Consider the following 14,909-nt stretch of genomic DNA (forward strand, 5'->3'; position numbering starts at 1 on the left):
TCACCTGACTCGGACATAGGTCACACCTAGAGTTCACCTGACTTGGACATAGGTCACACCTAGAGGTCACATGACTCAGACATAGGTCACACCTAGAGGTCACTTGACTCAGACATAGGTCACACCTCAAGTTCACCTGACTTGGACATAGGTCACACCTAGAGTTCACCTGATTCGTACATACTAGATCACACCTAGAGTTCACTGACTCAGACATAGGTCACACCTAGATTTCCCTTAACTTGCACATTCTTGACAGGCAGGAAATCAGGAGCAGTAGAAAGAACATGTGGAGAACATGCAAACTCCTCACAGAGGAGACTGAACCATATGCTGGGCCCTTTTACTGTAAGTCACCTGCGCTAACCATGATCAAATAAAATCAGTGATAGAAAAATACAAGTATCGAATGCTATGATACAATGTTCCCTCTGTCACCATTAACTTGGTAAAGAACAAACAAAATCTACTTGCCAAGGATGCCCAGTTGCCTGAAGTTTGGGAGTAGTTATCCAACAGTTGCATTCTACCCTCACTGTCTCTATGTTGTTGTTTCAGAATACGAATGAGAATCAATTTCATATTCTCCAAGCAAGGAATACAAACAAGGACACTCGCAAGGAATTTGTTCTGATGGGCTGCTCGCATGGATCACCTCAAGCATGATAGAAAGCTTTTTCAAGTATTAAGTTGTGAATCAAAAAGTAAAAGTTGAGAGTTGGGAAAGATAGATTACGCAGAAACATTACAGAATAATGGTCTGTATAGAATGCAGTGCACACAGACTAAGAGCTTGATTGATTGCATTGATAAAAGGCTATCTATATAAAAAGTGGTTGACAAAGGGTTTGAATGTTTCTGCACTTTAGATGTTTGGCAAGCTGTCTGTGTCACCTTGGGGAATGCAGAAGGTGAATGATGTCAGCTATGTTAAAAACCTAACAAAGTAACATACCTTCAACTCATTCCAGTGAGAGAGAAATAAATTGCGTTTTATCTCACTGTCTGGCTCGATTTGCTACTTTCTCAAGGCTCCCCCTGTCCATACAATTTATAAAGTAGCATTGCATAAAGATGCCTTGTAGAAGGTTTATTCCTTCATTTACCAGTCAACTATTCAGCCAGAGACTTGTCGTGGCCTTCGTAATCAGCAGGTTAACCGGGGTGTATAGTATGCCAGAGTTGAGCTAATCGATTTTCATTGTGACAAAGTAAAGCCTGTTGCAGATTTATACAACTTTGAAATTAAATAAACATATATAACTAAGGCCAAACACAGCTGATACACTCTGAAGAAGTACACACAATATTTTTTGTGCAGTAAGTGTTTTGGAACGCATATTTCTTTTTCAACCAAACAGTGAAATGACATACCTGGCACTTAGTCTGAACTTTACTTTCAGGCAAGTTCTGGTTACTTAAACAATCTCTCTCCCTGGTACTTTATACAACAGTTTTAACATAGTGTTTCATAATAGAAAATATTATACAGTGCAGCATGTTGAGGTGAGCCAACTTTGATACCAAATTAATTAAAAAAAATATTGAGACATTTGATCACTGGATTCAAAGGTGAGATTGGTAAACACTAGATTTATATCTGGGCACCAGTTACTCGCAGGAATAATTGTGTCATCCACCCAGACCTATCTTTATAATCTTTTTTTTTTTGTGGATTTTTCCCCCTTTTTCTCCCCAATTGTACTTGACCAGTTACCCGACTCTTCCGAGCTGTCCCGGTCGCTGCTCCAACCCCTCTGTTGTCGATCTGGGGAGGGCTGCGGACTACCACATAACTCCTCCGATATATGTGGGGTCGCCAGCCACTTCTTTTCACCTCACAGTGAGGAGTTTTGCCAGGCGGACGTAGCGCGTGGCAGGATCATGCTATTCCCCCCAGTTCGAACAGGCACCCCGTCTAACCAGAGGAGGCACTAGCGCAGCGACCAAGACACATACCCACGTCTGGCTTCTCACCCGAAGACACGGCCAGTTGTGTCTGTAGGGACGCCCAACTAAACTGGAGGTAACCCAGGGATTTGAACCGGCAATCCCCATGTTGGTAGGCAACGGAATAGACCGCCACGCCACCCGGACGCGCCAGACCTGTCTTATAATATTAAATGATACTAAGTTGTTTCAGGGAATTTTTCATTTTTTCTCAGCCCAAATGTAAAAATGTGCATCCATCGTCATTTTAGTAACGATGGATGTGACTAGCGGGGTACAAATTATTTATTTATTTACATTTTTTTTTATTTTTATGATGGCCGACCTCAACTTTTGAAGTGTGCAATTAATAAAACAAAAGGTGTAGAGCGAATTTAAAGCAGAGCAAAAGAGAGAGAGAGAAAGAGAAATAGAGGGAGATTTGCCCCATCAGTAATGAATCAACTGTACTTTATAATAACCTGCAATGGCTATGTGCATCAATACAACCTTGTGTACCATTATGTCTTACATGTGTGACAGCAGGATATAATGTGATAAAAAGGATTTTCTGTCTCTTTCTTTAGCTGTCTCTGTCTGGTCGTACTATTTCCCAAACAGATATTTCTGCCAGTATCTGGTGGAAACATGACAACCAGTCTTTCTCATCACAGCTCGCGGCCAGGCAGCTAGCATTACCCTAGTATGCACTCTGACTGCTGTCATGCAGACATACATACACTTCCATATTCTGCATCATAATTGTCCATACACTTTCCCCACTCAATACCTTCAGACCCACAGCACCCCACTCTCATGCCGCCTGAAGGAGGAAATAGAGGGGGCTAAGCTGTCTGAGAAATTTTGACATTTTTCTCAGACAAAATCCACTGCAATGCTTTTGGTCACAGGATGAAATAGACGGAGCTAAAAAGGGCCACACTCAACGCTCGATCACTCATGGCAAAAATGCGTTTAAGCTGTACAATATGTTACCAGAGCAGTACGTGGGCTTACTGGTTAGTGCTATTTTCTCACAGCAAGTGGGTTTAAAAACAGGGCTTCTCTCTGTGGGGCTTTCACTGTTCTGTCCCTCCAGTTTCCTCCCATCGTTCACGGTGTGTTGGGCTTTAGTGAAGCAGAAGGGCTTGCTGAGGGGTCTTCTGATCATGGGCCCACTGAGCTATGGGGTCCAGTGGAACGTCCATGTCCATGGCAGACTGATCTTTATTTTTCCTTTTTTTTTTTTTTTGGTAAAAGTTGTAAAGAAATAGAGCACACATATGTGTGACATGATATCCAATTATAACAACTGTTTCCCATTTCACATTATGATTGGTGATTGGTAGACTGCTGTTGTTTTAATGCATGTTGTTTCTCACATAGGCACGACCTTGTACGTTCCAACGCTTTCAAAAGGGGGGGGGGGTTCTCATTTTTTGGCGGGAAACATTGGTCAGACTTGAAAGCATATTATTGCTTAAGTGGGGTGGTTCATGAACTGATGTGTTTATTTCTATGCCCTGCTCGTTGATTTATAGTTACTGAATAATACTGACAACAGTAAATAATTTGAAGGGTGTCAGTAGATGCTATTTGTTTGTTGACACATTATACCTGTAGCCTGTCTTTTGACATGACATTTCAATCCAATGCTCAGTTTAGTACTGAAATATGCAGGGTAACAGTGGGCAAAATACAGAAGTTAATTGAAACTAAATTACTGTGTGTGTGTGTGTGTGTGTGTGTGTGTGTGTGTGTGTGTGTGTGTGTGTGTGAGGGAGAGAGAGAGAGAGAGAGTGTTATTATTTACAAATTCCTATATAGGGATTTATTCTAAATCAATCACCCTCCCATCCCCCATAATAAGACCCCTCCTCCACCATGGGTGTTAGTTGGGTCGGAGAGTTTCAGTTTACCATGAGTAGGAATGGGAATATGTCTATCAGTCCATGAGATCTCCCTGTCCAGGGGGCTTCCCTGCCTCTTGCATGCTGCCACACCTTCCCCCTAATCCATGCTGGGACAAGCTGCTGCACCTCCGCCCCAACTCCCGACATTAAATCTGATTAGATGGGAATAGAGAATAAATGAATATGTCACACACACTGTATTTCAAACACTACCTGCTGTACAATGAACAGTTTTGCACTGGGGAAGAAAAGGAACGTACCTATCTTGCATCCAGCTTGTTGTAGCTTCACTACACAAAGATGTAAATGGCCTCCTTTGCTCTGTCGAGATGGTCTGTTGGTGAGAAATGCATGGCTCTGATTGTCTAATGTGGCCTTGGTGGGTGTTGGGAAAACCCTCTGCTGACATGGCCAAATTCTTTTAGCCCACCCTTTCTGTGAGTAAGGTGACACCTGACTGCCACCCGCTCTGCTCTGTTTGTAGTCAGATTGCCCCAGGCTGTTATGTCTTCCACCCCCCCCCTCGTCTCAAAGTATGCTGAAGAAAAAGCGTAAGATTAAAGTTTTGTTTTTGCCTTCAATGTACACTGTTACAGGAGTTGGCAAATTATGAATATGATCTAAATGATATGCAGCACAGCTGTTCTGTTTCCCCTTACCAGAAATATAAGTTTGGGAATAGTTGATATCCCGGCTGTAGGGCATCAACACTTTTTATTTCCCCCTCAGCTGAAGCAGACACTGATTTAAAACAGATACATCCAACCACATAATTAACAAAGCACAGAAAAATGAAGACTAATGCGTGATAGGTAACTGAAATTATGAAAAACTTTTATTTTTAGTAAAGCCTACTCTGAAAAAACATTAGGCTACCATAAAAAACAAAGCACAACCCCATGTATGTATAGATAGGTATATGAAATGTATGTATTCATAGGAATACATATTAGACATATTTTAAATCAATATATTAGACATATTATAATCAGTGTACTATTCAATACAATTGACAGTGTACATTTCCTGCCTTAATGTACGTAAATATATGTAAATATCTATGCAGCTGTAGACCAGTTATTCAACTGCCATGACGTGCAGGGTGGTGGAGAGCCTCAAACCATATTTTTTTGTTAGTTTACTTAAAGCGGCAGTAGATAACTTTTTTTGCTGTAACTTATCATTATGAAGTAAATGTTGATTGCAACAATATAGTGGCTATAGAATAATGGCACCATCAGCATAGGTTGATTCTCTATAAGCCTCGCTTTCACTGTGCAATTCTGTCTGCCAGCTGGCATGTTTTTTCCCGGCAAATCGATTTACGGCACAGGATCGTATGCTGCCGATAGCGTGATCCTCCCACGTGCTACATCCCCCTGGCAAAACTCCTCACTGTCAGGTGAAAAGAAGCAGCTGGCGACTCCACATGTATCGGAGGAGATGTGGTAGTCTGTGGCCCTCAGCACAGGGGGTGGAGCAGTGACCGGGGACAGCTCGGAAGAATGGGGTAATTGGCCAAGTATAATCGGGGAGAAAAAAAAGGGGGGCACCCAGTAGCGGGCTAGGCAATGGTGGATGGTGGAACAACCGAAGTAAATGTGGAAACTCTACGCGGCAAAAGAAAAAGAACGCTGTTGACGTAGGAGACAAAGAGGGCGAAGAGGGAGAGTGATAGAAGACGAGATGATACAAGAGTGAACCTCAGATGGGTGTTCACTCGATGGAGCGAGCTCTGAGACGAGAGAGGGTTCCAAACCGACTTTCAGTTGGCATTATTCCTACTAAATCAGTATGTAACACAACATGCATACTTATTAATAATACTGGATGTTTTACTCTGCCTTTACCATTTTTAAAAATTTTTTTTACTACTTTTATTAATCCCCGTGGGGCAATTCTTTCTCTGCATTTAACCCATCTTAGCTGTGTAGCTAGGAGCAGTAGACAGCCCCCATGCAGCGCCTGGGGACCAACTCCAGTTTGTCTTGCCATGCCTCGGTCAGAGGCACAGATCTGTTCCTAACCTGAACTGTTCATTAACCCTAACATACATGTTTCTTTTGTTGGATGGGGAAACCGGAGCACCTGGAGGAAACCCACTGCAGACACGGGCAGAACATGCGAACACCACACAGAGGACGACCTGCGATAACCCCCAAGGTTGGACAGCCCTGGGGTTCGAACCCAGGACCTTCTTGCTGTGAGGCAACAGTGCTAACCACTGTGCCACCGTGTTGCCCATAGCACTGAGATCAGGTTTTCTAGTTCACACTGGGATTCTTACAGTTGTTTCTTGCTGTGGACAGTAGCCAGACGGACAGCGCACATTTTCTTAATTGTTGTAGTGTGGGAACAACAATGTTCCATTAGGTCTCGATTTTCACAGGAAACAGTGCCTTACTGTCCTTTCTCATTTCATCACGTTTATATAATTTTCATGCCTACAAAATGAGCTAGCTGTGCACTGCCTGTTTAAATGGAGGAGAGAAAAAATGACACTTACTGACATCTACAATTTTATGTATTACAATGTCTGTACACAGGCAATACAAAGCAATTAACTGTGATTTGCTATAGCCGGGTATAGTCACAAGTGTTGGTTCATTGTCATGCCAAAGTGTGGAAATAATTCAGTGGAGAGCCACAGCTCCTGCGGTACTTCAGAACCCCAGCGTAATTGAAAATGGTTATTTTCCCAGGTTATTGGCTCTCTGAGGAAATGTATTCCGCTTCAATCCTCCAACGTTCCTACATGTTTTATTAAACTGAAAAATCGTCATGGAATTAAAGAGGGAGAAAAATCAAAGCTATTATGTCTTTGATTCAGCGGGCTTAGTTTGTCCTTGAGAATCAGCATCCCTCGCTCTGTTTTCTTTTTCCTTTCTTTTTCCTCTCATTATATATGCATGGTATCTACATCCCTCCAATTCATCAATGATGCTATTCTCCGCCACTTACTTTCTTTTTCCCCTTGCTTTCTAATATTATTCCTCATCTTGCCCCTGTTCACCCACTCAGCCTGCCTCCTCTCCTCCATTACTCATTTCCACCTCTCCCAATATCCACACCTAACACAAGTACACTGTATGCCTGCCAGGTTAGTCCTCAGCTATATGCACGCAGACACATTTTTATTATTTTACTGTCTTGCATACATGCACACACACACATACACACACCAATTCTATAATGCCACTGAACAGAGATATGTCAGGACTGACAGCTGAAGGGCTGTCAAACATGCAGATTTGACCTTGTTCATCCCTGCAAGGAAGGGGCTGTCATAAGGGCAGCTATTACGCCATGGGACTCCATTAATTCAGCCGTAACACAGGTATAAAATATGACCAAGACATTTATGGGGATCTGGCAGCAGGTAGCTATGGCTCTTACAGTCATCCCTGTACTCTAGTGATAACTATAAAACAACAAAGGCTGAATTTAGAAGAACGATATGGTTTGATAGTTGTTTGTTGGATTTTTGTACTGTAGCTTATGATTATGAGAGTTTGTCACAACACATAAAGTATTGAAACAACAAGAAAGAAAACTCTGACAAAAATATCAGCCCAACCCAGGCAAAATAATCATTAATTTGAAATGTTGCCAATTCTGAATGGTAGTGAAATTCTCCTTGTCAGAAGTTATGATACATTAGGCTTGGTGTCGATGCAGTTGCCCACTGGGGACTGGGGTTCGCGCCCCGGTCTCGTCAGATCCGACTATGGCCGGACTCGATGAAGCAGCAATCATTGGCAACGCTGTCTTCGGGAGGGGGGCGGAGTCGGCTTGTGTTCGTCATGTGAATGCGTCTCTGTGTGTGCCGGAAAAACAGTGGTTCGGCTTGGATTCGCCTTGTCACGAAAGTGGGGAGGCGCTTTCCTTCGAGACTGCCGGCCGGAGAGATGCAGTTGGCGAACGCATGCAATACGAGGGTGGGTGTTTGAATTAAAATAGGGATCAATTGGCCACTAAATTGGGAGAAAAAAAGGGAAAAATCAGAAATAAATTAAAAAAAAGAAAAAAAAGAAGTTATGATACATTAAATACTACTTAACTATTAACTAAGTTCTCTGCATTCGTTTATTAACATTTTAATAGTATTGTATGTCGTTTTGAATTGAAACATCTTTAGTACATAATGACCCAAGGGTGTGGAAACATGTTGAATGCATTTTTTATTGTTATGTTATTTATACACAATGTACGTATATTTCCATAAAGACCAGTCACAGAATTTTTATTTGCATTCTGCTTTTAATGCACTTGTTAAGACACAGCAGTATAGTTGTTGTCATCTCCCCAAATGAAATTAATGAAAAAAAATAATGCCAGCAGAAAATGTAAAAAGTGCACTGGTTCCTCGTGTAAGAATGATCCCAGTGTCCTTATGACAAGGACATTGGGATATACACTGCCTGTATTTCTCAACATTTTGGTTTGAATATTGGTTTGATGGAAAAAAAGTGTTTTTTCCAGTCTCTTGCAGTTGTTTGAGTAATATAAGAATGTAACAGGCTTAATGCGAAACATCCTTAGCGAGGATAACACTCAAAACCTAAGGTTAGCAGTGAGCTTGACCACATACACCAATAAGCCAAAACATTAAAACCACCTGCCTAATATTGTGTAGGTCCCCCTCGTGCCACCAAAACACCTCTAACCCATTAAGTCATGGACTCCACAAGACCCCTGAAGGTGTCCTCTGGTTTCTGGCACCATGACATAAGCAGCAGATCCTTTAAGTCCTGTAAGTTGCAAGGTCTTGTTTTTTCAGACTTGTTTCTTTCAAGCACATCCCACGGGTGCTCTGCTGGTTTGAGATCTGGGGAATTTGGATGCCAAGGCAACATCTTGAACTCTGTGTCATGTTCCTCAAACCATTCCTGAACAATTTTTGCAGTGTGGCAGGGTGCATTATCCTGCTGAAAGAGGCCACTGCCATCAGGGAATACCATTGCCATGAAGGGATGGGTGTACATGGTCTGCAAAAATTTAGGTTTAGGTAGGTGGTATGTCTCAAAGTAACATCCACATGAATGGTCATTGCCCAGAGCATCACACTGCCTCCGCCGGCTTGCCTTCTTCCCATAGTGCATCCTGCTGCCATCTCTTCCCCAGGTAAACGAAGCACGCGCACCCGGCCGTCCACATGATGTAAAAGAAAATGTGATTCATCAGACCAGTCCACCTTCTTCCACTGCTCCATTGTCCAGTTCTGATGCTTACATGCCAATTTTAGGTACTTTCGGCAGTGGACGGGGTCATCATGGGCGCTCTGACCGGTCTGTGGCTACATAGCCCCATACGCAGCAACCTGCAAAGCCTGCTGACACCTGTCTATCATAGCCAGCATTAACTTTTTCAGCAATTTGAGCTACAGTAGCTCTTCTGTGGGATCGGACCAGACGGGCTAGCCTTCACTCCCCATGTGCATCGATGAGCCTTGGGTGCCCATGACCCTGTTGCCGGTTCACAGGTTGTCCTTTGGACCATTTTTGGTAGGTACTGACCACTGCATATTGGGAACACCCCACAAGACCTGCCGTTTTGTAGATGCTCTGACCCAGTCGTCTAGCCATCACAATTTGGCCCTTGTCAAAGTTGCTCAGATCCTTGTGCTCGTCCATTTTTCCTGCTTCCAACACATCAACTTCAAGAACTGACTGTTCACTTGCTGCCTAATAATCCCACCCTTTGGCAGGTGTCATTCTAATGAAATAATCAATGTTTTTCACTTACTTGTCAGTGGTTTTAATGTTTTGGCTGATCAGTGTATGAAACAGACTAGTTAGTGTCTGTTTGCCGTTCCTCGCGTCTTTGCTAGAAGATAACTGGGCATAAAACATCAGCAAAAACCCCTAGGTCTCTTCCCCTCTTTCTTGCTTGGCCTCTCAAGCACTGCAAAAGCAAGAATACGTCATTAAATCTCATCAACAGCCCCCCCCTCTTTTTTTTCTTCTCCCCAATTGTACTTGGCCAATTACCCCACTCTTCCAAGCCGTTCTGGTTGATGCTGCACCCCGTCTGCCTATCCGAGGAGGGCTGTGCAGACTACCACATGGCTCCTCCGATACATGTGGAGTCGCTAGCTGCTTCTTTTCATCTGAAAGTGAGGAGTTTCGCCAGCGGGACGTAGTGTGGGGGAGGATTACGCTATCCCCCCAGTTCCCCCTCCCCCCTGAACAGGTGCCCTGACTGACCAGAGGAGGCGCTAGTGCAGCAACCAGGATACATACCCACATCCGGCTTCCCACCTGCAGACAGGGCCAATTGTGTCTGTAGTGACACCCGACCAAGCCGGAGGTAACACGGGGATTCGATCCGGCGATCCCCGTGTTGGTAGGCAATGCTACCCGGACACCCCCAACAGCTTTTTCTTTAACCTCGATTTAACCAGACAGCACAATAAGAACAAATTCTTATGGACAATGGTGGCCTGGCAAAAGGCGAAGGCTCTTGACGGAAGGGGGTCGGGTCTAAAAAAAACAAATATAAAAAGTTACAAAGACCGCAGCACACATCCAAACATTTCCAACACATCCACTACTTACATAAAATCACAACAAGCATTGCATATAACACCAAGCAGTTCATAAATGACACGCAAAGAATTACCATAACAGAGTCCTTAAAAGCTGACTTGGGGATAAAATTGTCCAGTTTTAGTGTTCTTTTGCAGATTGTTCCAGTCTTTGGCTGCAGCGGACCAGAATGACGACAGACCGAATACAGTATTTGTTTTGGGAACTTTCAACAGAATATGGTGAGCAGAACAGGTGTGGTGGGCAGCAGATGTAGTTTGCAATGAGGGACACAGGTGTGTGGGTAGGGGGGCAGACCAAGAAGGGTTTTGTAGTTAAGCATTAATCAATGAATATTAGGATGGGTGTGTAAGGATGACCAGTTGACAGAGGAGTAAAAAGCGCAGTGGTGAGTTTTGAAAGGGGCATTTCTAACAAGTTGTACAGCAGAGTGATAGAGAACATCAAGCTTCTGGCGTGTGCCCTTGCATGCTGGCCTATATAAAAACTCCTTGATTATGGCGGACAATGGGAGAGGCTCAATAGCCCATGCAGTAATGTACGGTGATGCGATTTCCATTGACCTAACCTGTTGTTGGGCGCTGAATTTCTTCTCCCTCTCATATCATTCAAATGTTCCTTTTACTTTCCAGGTGCCAATTTATTGTATAAATGTATTAACAAATGAAAATACTGGCTCTGTTAAATTCAAGCAGCTGTTTACAATGACACAATCAAAGACCCCAAACCGCATCAGCAACAAACAAGCGACCACGTTTCTGATGGCCATAACCTCAGCAAGGAAGAAAACGTCTTTTTGGAATTAATGAGCACACAGTCGTGTTTTATAATGCTGGGCTCAGGTTTTCTATCAGCCTAGCACTTTATTTATCCCCAGAAGCTAAGTTCAACCTCGTAGTTTACAGACCTTGCCTGCTGCCGCCACCATGGGCTACAGGGTGTTCATCAATCCATACCTCATATTTATGTTGTGTTTGTGTGTGTGTTTGTGTGTGTGTGTGTGTGTGTGTGTGTGTGTGTGTGTGTGTGTGTCCAGCGGTGCAGTCTACATAGGCTTCTCCCAGTGTTACGGAAATTGGAAGAGGCATCTATTGTACAATCAGAAACCGGGGACCTTCTTATCCATCTATGGCGGCTCATACCACCAATAACAACTTTTGCCAGGTTTGCAAAAGTTTTCATATGCATCACAGTTGATGAGCTGCTGTCGGGGGTGGGCATGGGCGCTATGGGGTTAAATGTATGTGGGGGGGGGTGACGAGTAAAGCTGTGAAATATAGTGGCTATGAAGGGTGCGGAATAAACCCGTCTTTCTTCCCTCTTTCTTTTATTTTTTTAAATTTGGATTGGCAAGCTAGCTGCCGGCACAGCCGTATTTTATTTTCCAGTCACTTTCTGAGTGTCCTGCACCGGAGCTGAGTGGCTCTCAATCATGTTTGGCAGAGTGGATTTTATAGAAGAACACTGAGACAAGATGGGAGGTTGAGGTGGGTTGGTGGGGGGAGGAAGGGGGTGGGGGTTACGTTAGGGGATGGTCGGGGTGAGGAGGTGGCGTTCATGTTGTCGTTGGGGTAAGAATATTGAATTGCTGGCACCAGAATGTCATTGTCACCAACAGTCACATCTTCAGATAGCTAATGCCTGTCTGTCCACTTCCTCAACCGATATTATTTAAGCCACGTGTTTTAGTTGAGCAGATGGCCTTGAAAGTGGTTATGTTAGATTTAATTGCCATTTATTAAACTAATCGCTATTCAATAATTAGGCGACCATCCACTGTGTCGCGAGTAAACATTGTCTTCTTTGTCTGTGAAAGTGTATTGTATGGAGTATGCCCTTGCTCTGTCTGCAGTATGTTTTCCACAATACAAAAGCAAAAAAAAAAAGCTTTCACAGCACAATATAATGGCATCTGACATTGTGTTTGCACTTAGGGCCTCATTGCGACAGTATTTGCCATTAGAAATGGATGCTTACTTGCCCTAAAATACAATATGAATGTTTCAGAAAGCTGTGCTGGATATCTGTAATGAACATGTCTCTGCCACTCCGTTTTTTTTTCTTAAATGGACAAGGTTAACGGTGTCAACAGCAATTCAGATTTGAAATATAAAGAATAATGTTTTGCTTTGACATACTGCATAATAACACATAACTGCTGATGTCAAAACACTTGTTGAAAGACTCGAGGGTAAGCGGTCCCACTCTGTGAGGTTCGCTGACAAGAAAACCATATGAAAAATCACTCATACCATATTACATCTGCCATTAAAACTGACCAAAAAAATAGGTTTTCATGGTGGAGTTAAATAAAAAGCACCAAGTAGCTCCGGATTGATTAAAAAAAAAAAACTAAAACAAAACGTTGAGGCTATTTTCGTCTCTTTGCTCAAGTTCACCATTTCTGGATTTGTTCAAGGACCCCCAGCTGAAATACAGCACTTATGAATCCTCAAGGTAATGGAAAAGATGCTCTGCTGACAAGCTGCTTCGTCCCAGGGTCCTGTTTTTCCTTGCCTTCATAAATCTTGCTCTCCTTTTGCCCCCTGCCTGCCCTTCTCATATATCAGTGGCAGGAGCCGTCTTTGGGCTATCCTGACTGATTGGGAGGCCTGATTTACGTCTACGGGCCTGGTCTCATAACAGAAAAATTCAATTAAAAGGGTGAACATAAATATAGGATAGATTAATAAATACTCTCATCCCTGTGCAATCTTCTTGATATTCCAGGGCTTGGATCACATGGACATGTGTATAATATATCTTTATCATTTACCTAATAACTAAGATAATTTACCTAAATACTGTGATTCAACTGTTGGATCAAACGATCCAAAATCAGAGAAATAACTACATCAGAGTGTGTGTGTGTGTGTGGGGGGGGTCTTTTTGCAAGAGGAAGCAGTTGGGATCTAAACTGTGCTTGTCTTAAAACAACAGGACACAATCTTTCCTATACTGCATTGAAAGGGGTCATTAGTTTTTCATAGCATGGTGAGGAGGACAAGAGAATGCCATTACTGAACAGAGTAAGATTAATGACACGCACATGGTTCAACCCCAAGAACCACTCTCACACTCTCAGGTAAGTCACAATGAAGGAGATATTCCTTCATCTGAGTCATGCTCCCCCCCTCTCTCTCTTTCTCTCTGTCTCTGTTTCCCCTGTTAGGTTGGTAAAGTGACTTTCAACATACGATATGCATATTATACAAGATCTGTTCCTCACACTCAATTTAGACTTGACCGTGCTGAGCAGCCAACACAGAAACAAAACCATACCTCCAGAAGTGAAAATAGGATCAACTCAGGAAGGGCGCAAAGCAGTCTGTTGGACTGACTGACTCCTGTTTCCCTTTTTGGGGATAACAGCCTGTTGTGGACCAGCAGACTCACAATTACAGAAGAGACCGTGCTCTCTGCAAAAAGCTTGATTTGATGGGGCTCTCTGAAGTATTTATAGACCTCCCCAACCAAATATACCACATGCAAATTATTGCTTGGTATAAATTATCCACCGGCAAAGTTGTGGCCTTGTCAGAGGAATTAGGTACAAAATCACTGTTTCCTGCCTTCATAATATGCTGAAGCTGTGATTTTCCGTTCCATTACAGAACGTAGTATGGCCATTTTTGCTCCCAGCCTCCATAGGCTCATTAATATATGACACTAAGCTTAAGATGCCCTTGCTCGACAAGGAGTTCTGAATGTGTACAAGTGGTTAAGAGGACACTCATCTCAATTTTGTAAGTGTCGAGCATGTTCTCTGCTTATGCAAGCACTCATTCATGCCAGATGATAAAAAATACATACAGTAAAGGTAGGGAGTAGCCAAGAGCAAGAGATTCCCATGTGGGGACATAAGGCCAATAACTCAAAGTGACTGATAGTTTTTAGTGGCGGCATATAGTCTTTCAGTACCTTGGTTATCATATGAATTGTCGTTGCTGAATACAATTCAGCTGTTAAAACTTACCCATGCCCTTCATTTTGGGCATCCGGGTAGCGTAGCGGTCTATTTCGTTGCCTACCAACACAGGGATCGCCAGTTCGAATCCCTGTGTTACCTCCGGCTTGGTTGGGCGTCCCTATAGACACAACTGGCCATGTCTGCGGATGGGAAGCCGGATGTGGGTATGTGTCCTGGTCACTGCACTAGGTCCTCCCCTGGTCGGTTGGGGCGCCTGTTCAGGGGGGAGGGGGATTGGGAGGAATAGCGTGATCCTCCTGTGCGCTACGTCCCCCTGGCAAAACTCCTCATTGTCAGGTGAAAAGATGCCGCTGGCGACTCCACATGTATCATAGGAGGCATGTGGTAGTCTGCAGCCCTCCCCGGATCGGCAGAGGGGGTGGAGCAGTGACTGGGATGGCTCGGAAGAGTGGGGTAATTGGCCAGATACAATTGGGGAGAAAAAAGGGGGGAGGGAAATAGTACCCTCATTTTCATTTAGTTTTGCTTGTTTTATTTTGAAATAAAGATACCAGTCTTTCCCTAGTTTGGATGGCTTTCATGCTAAAG

This window comes from Lampris incognitus, chromosome 17, assembly GCF_029633865.1.
Source record: "Lampris incognitus isolate fLamInc1 chromosome 17, fLamInc1.hap2, whole genome shotgun sequence".
Classification (NCBI taxonomy): domain Eukaryota; kingdom Metazoa; phylum Chordata; class Actinopteri; order Lampriformes; family Lampridae; genus Lampris; species Lampris incognitus.